The sequence below is a fragment of the Aethalodelphis obliquidens genome, unplaced genomic scaffold (genome assembly GCF_003676395.1).
Source record: "Aethalodelphis obliquidens isolate GAN/ISIS:26980383/991018 unplaced genomic scaffold, ASM367639v1 scaffold10, whole genome shotgun sequence".
NCBI classification, from domain to species: domain Eukaryota; kingdom Metazoa; phylum Chordata; class Mammalia; order Artiodactyla; family Delphinidae; genus Aethalodelphis; species Aethalodelphis obliquidens.
This window is the reverse complement of record NW_020837954.1, coordinates 38,498,336-38,503,465: the sequence shown is the minus strand read 5'-3', so window position 1 is coordinate 38,503,465 and position 5,130 is coordinate 38,498,336. Positions and strand designations below refer to the sequence as shown.

General features: G+C 46.7%; 1 long non-coding RNA gene across 2 annotated transcripts; it reads right to left on the bottom strand.

Annotated features, from left to right (window-relative positions):
• Nucleotides 1–1,339: 1,339 nt before the first annotated feature.
• LOC113622871 (uncharacterized) lies at nucleotides 1,340–5,042 on the bottom strand. Of its 2 annotated transcripts, XR_003433703.1 has the most exons (3): nucleotides 4,660–5,042; nucleotides 1,642–1,698; nucleotides 1,340–1,469 (listed from the first exon to the last, which is right to left on the bottom strand). It is a non-coding gene; the product is annotated as an uncharacterized LOC113622871 (long non-coding RNA). The 2 variants fall into 2 exon arrangements; XR_003433702.1 differs by lacking the exons at nucleotides 1,340–1,469; nucleotides 1,642–1,698 and adding an exon at nucleotides 3,693–4,506 and having other exon boundaries at nucleotides 4,660–4,983.
• Nucleotides 5,043–5,130: the final 88 nt, after the last annotated feature.

Sequence of the window (5,130 nt, the reverse complement as noted above, 5' to 3'; positions counted from 1 at the left end):
CAGAAATCTATTGCTTACAGTTCTGCAGGCTGAAAGTTCAAGGCACTGAACAGTCTACTCTTCAGAGAGAAAAAAATATAGTAGGAATACTCCGGTTCTGTGCTCCCTCCTTTATTACCCCATGGAGGAGGAGTGACTCATCAGCCTGGAGAACAAGAGGAGAAACTGATTGCCCATGGCTCACCCCATTCCCACTAACCCAGCTTTGGAGAATCCAGGAGGACTTCCCAGAGGAGGTGATGGTTAAGCCCCAAAGGCTGAAAATAAAAGGGAAGTAAGAGAGAGTAGTTTGGGGGAGGTGCCAGAATGTGGAAATTCCTGGAGGCAAAAGAAAACATGGTCCTTTGGGGGAAAGGCAAGAATTTCCGTATGGCTGGAGTATAGAGGGTGAGAGATCAGCAGCTGAAAGATGAAGCTAGCAAAGGAGCCAGATCATGAAGGGCCTTATGTGCCAAACTATGGAGTCTAGTCTTTATCCTGAGGGCACTGAGAGGGATAGTAAGGTTTAATCAAGAGAGTGAAGATATATTATTCCTGCTAGATCAATCTGGCTGCAGGGTAGAGAAAAGAAGAAGGATTGGAAGTTCCCAGCCCTCTCTGAAAATGTGATAAAAGGAGGAAAGGGTCCTTTGCTGTGCTAGAGATCTTCCTTTTGGCCCTCCAGGTCGAATTGTCCTGGGCCCTGGGTCTGAGCTCCTGTCAGAGGGCCCTCTCCATACAGCCCCCCTCCCAGCTCTAATAACCACTCATTCCCTCTCCCCTACAGGCCGAGGAGCGGGCACAGAGTCCCAATGGTAGTGTGCAGTCCCTTGTAGTTTCTTTATACCCTGCCCACATATTTATAAATAACTTTGTTATTTAAAACTCCTCAAATGATCCTAATTTGAGTACACCAGATGGTTCCTGCTGGTATCTTTGTGGTTACATCCCCCCTGCCCCCCTCAGAAAAAGAGAAAGCAAGTATAAGTGACATGGGGAAAGGATGGGACATCTTCCTCAGGATTATGCCTGGAGAAGTTTGCTGCTTAAGAAAGATAATGGTCTTACTGAGATAGTGGTTGTCTTTTTTTTTTTAATAAATTTATTTATTTATTTTTGGCTGTGTTGGGTCTTCGTTGCTGCGCACCGGCTTTCTCTAGTTGTGGCGAGCAGGGGCTACTCTTCATTGCGGTGCGTGGGCTTCTCGTTGCGGTGGCTTCTCTTGTTGTGGAGCACGGGCTCTAGGTGCGTGGACTTCAGTAGTTGTGGCACGCGGGCTCAGCAGTTGTGGCTCGCAGGCTCTAGAGTGCAGGCTCAGTAGACGTGGTGCACGGGCTTAGATGCTCCGCAGTATGTGGGATCTTTCCGGACCAGGGCTCGAACTCGTGTCCCCTGCATTGGCAGGCGGACTCCCAACCACTGCACCACCAGTGAAGCCCTGTGGTTGTCTTTTAATAGCCCTACTGTTTTGGTGAGAATGATGCTGCTCACTTAAAAAGGAAAGAAAAAGAAAAATCTTTGGAAACTTCACCTCCCAGAGACAAATGCTGTTAACATTTTTGCTGAATATTTTTCTACACATTTCTCTATACATATATACTCATACAGATACGTTAGACTTCATATGAATGAATCATACTCCAAATGCTGAATCAAACCTACATTTTCTCATCCAGAAGCCTCAAGTTTTGAGTTGCCGGTGGACAAATCCAAGTAGACCTGTCAGGAAACAAACTGAATATAGTCATCTAGAGTTCAAGTCTTGAGGTCGCCATCAGAGAGAGATGGTCATGAAAGCCTCATGAGGCAGAGGATCCCATCAGGCAGAGGGTGGGAGGGGAAAAGGTGAGGGCCACCACAGAGCCACTGGAACTCAAATACTGACAGTTCAAGAAGAACCAGAGGAGACAGAGAAGGAACAGTTAAGGAAGTAAGAGAAAGGAGAGTTCTTGGCCTTTGAAAAAGAGGCGTGGTCCACGGTGAAGAAGGCCACTGTCAGGTCAAGGGAGGTAAGGGCTTTGGATTTAGCAGTAAAAAGGTAGCTGGTAGCCTGGATAAGAGTGATTTTAGTTGGGAATTCCCTGGCGGCCCAGTGGTTAGGACTTGGCGCTTTCACTGCCGGGGGCCTGTATTCGATCCCTGGTTGGGGACCTGAGATCCTACAAGCCACTTGGCATGGCCAAAAAAAACAGTGATTTTAGTCAAGTGGTAGAGTGGAAGCCAAATTGTAAAAGAGCTGAGGAGAAAATGGAGGTAGTCTGCCCCCCAATTTGCTGTCCCCCTCCTCCCTCATCAGAGCTTTTTCAAACTCTAATGTGTGTATGAATCACCTGAGCATATTGTTACAGTGCAGATCTGATTCAGTAGGTCTGGGGTGGGCTCTGTATTTCTAGCAAGCTCCCTGGTGATGTGGATACCACTGAACCAAACTTGAAGCAAGGGGTTAGATTGGGCTGCCCAGTGCCAAGCCCCGGTCTTGATAAGTGCTTTACCAAAGACACTCAAGTGTACAGATATAAAAATGAATTCTTAGGGTCTTAGATTATTATTCACATCAGAAAATTACTAACAAGGAAAACTAGAGGAAATTTCTTCACTCATATGTCTAGCTCTGTCCTACATATGTGCCTTCCTCATGAAGGTCCCTTCACTTGGGTCACTTAAAACTTACTAGGGTTTTCTAGTTATCTTTTAGTTATTATTTCTACTTTAATTGCATTAGGCCCAAGAACATGCTAAGATCACAGTCCTTTGAATTTGTTAATATTTGCTTTATGGCTCAAAGCATGGTGAGTTTTTGTCAATGTTTCATGAGTGCTTGAAAAGAACATACTCTACCATTGGGTGCTCATTAACTGGATTGACAGGTCTTCATATTTTATCAATTACTAAGAAAAGATGTGTTAAAATCACCTGTCTCTCCACCTGGAAAGACTTTCCTCCTCACCTCTCCTACTTGCCCAGTCTTCCGTCCAACAACTGGGGACTCATGGTGACCAAAATCTGACCCAATCTCGGCAGATCCAGTCCTTCCCCTCGTGGAGCTGACAGTCTAAGAAGATTTACCTGGTCACCAACACCTCCCCTCCTCACCTCAGACCTAGAAATAATTCTCCCTTCTCTGAGCTCTTACGTCATTCACTGACTGTGTAGCTAATTTAACACTCAGTCTGTCTTCGTTGCAATTATTTGTGTTCATAATTTACTCCAGCTTTTATACTCCACATGAGCAAAGAGTTTCCTATTTTCTATATAACTGCTTCATTAAAATTATTGACAAACCACAAAATTCCCTCTTGTAAAGTGTACAGTTCAGTGGAAGACTATCTTATTTGTCTTGGCACCCTCTGTAGCAGGGGTCCTCCATGTTGGTTGCACATAGAATCACCTGTAGAGCTTTAAAAAAAAAAATACTGCTACCTGGTTCTCACCCCCAGAGGTTCTGACTGAATTGGTTTGGGGTGTGGCCTGGGCATCAGAATTTGTAAAAGCCCCCAGAGGGATTTTAACTTGTAGCCTGGGTTGCCTTCTAGTGCTTTGCACATAACTGCCACTCAGTAATTGCTGTAATCATGAATTAGCCCTAGGTACCAGCTAATTAACTCACTCAAGAACTACCTTCCCTGTCTCCCTTCTAGCCCAGCAGCTCCTATAATGATTTGCTTATGTCTCCCTCCCCCACTTAGTGTAAAAGGAAGACTGAGACAAAAGCATTTAGAAAAGATAAGTTTACTTGCAAAGACATGCTGACTTCAGTAGGACTGGACCACTGAATAAGAAATACCACAGATATTTAAAGGAAAAATGTAAAGATTACCATGTTTACATTTATCTCTTCAGCATAGACAGTATGCTCACATGGGAAGATATGTCACAAATGACATATTCCCAAATTTCTGTATTCAAAAGTCAGGGATAAAATAGTTTTCATTAGGGAATCAGTAACTGATGGGAAAAACTCAAGATTTCATTCATTCTAGACAGCAGATTTAAAAAAGTAGTTCGGATACTTTGTCTTAGGGTTGAAAGTGTCTTATTAGTAGTAGTATTCTTCCTCCTGTGGGACTTGATGTACACTCTTAAAATGGCAGCAGGGCAGTCTCACTTTTGTTTCCACAACCGTGAGCTTCATGGAGACAGGGTCCGTTCCAGTCTTAGATATTATGGCATTCCCGTGCTGGCACATGTTGGACGTTCAATATATATTAGTGAAATGGATACGATCACACCTCATGCCACAGTACTTAAATAAGATTTTAACTGGATAGGGAGCTGCACCAGTTTTCCATTTTGATACTTTTCACAATTCTTAATTATGGTGCTCTGAACTGGGGCACTCCTCAAACTGCTTAGGCTACAACAAATTCAGAAGGAGCTTTCATTTCCACGTAAACGATTGTTGAGGGGCGGTTGTCTGTGAATGGACGACCCTCACGTGAGTAACAAGATGGTCACTCCCGGATGAATGGAAGACACGATTCTCGTGGCTGGAGTGATCCCTCAGCGAGGCCGGTCATCTTGCCTATCCTGTAATACCATTTAACACCTACTATTGACACCTCCCCATAGCCAGATCCCAGAGGTCCGCGTGGGCATCCGGAGCCGCGCCCCCAAGTTCGCCGCAGCAGCATCCCCCCAGCAGGGGCGTTACGCCCCAGGGCGCAAGGCAGAGCGACTCACACATCTAGAAGACAGAGTAAAACCAGTCGCACCAAGGAGAGGCAGCGTTATTTAGGCAGGCGGCTACTCCTCCAGAGCTTCCACCCTGTCCCCTGGGCCCGGCGCCCGGCGCTCAGCCTGTGCCCGGCTCCAAGAGCCCCAGCTCCCTCCACGTGTCCTGTCTTCCCAGCAGCCACCTCTGCTGCCTCGAGAGGAAAATCTCCTGACAACTCGCGGTCTGCGGACTACGACTCCCAGCAGGCACCGCGCCGCTTCTCTCTCCGCCCCCCTCCACGGGGCACGCAGGCGCTCTGGGCTCCGTCAACAAGCCGGGCTGGCGACGACTGTTTACAGTTCCTTATGGGATTTGTAGTTTTTCTGGAGCTAGCTGGGCTGTCAGTCAAAGGGACAAGAACTACAAGTCTCGGCGGCCCCAGCGTGACGAGCCTGGTCACGTGGGAGGGGGCCGACCGGGCGTGCGTGCCGCCGTTG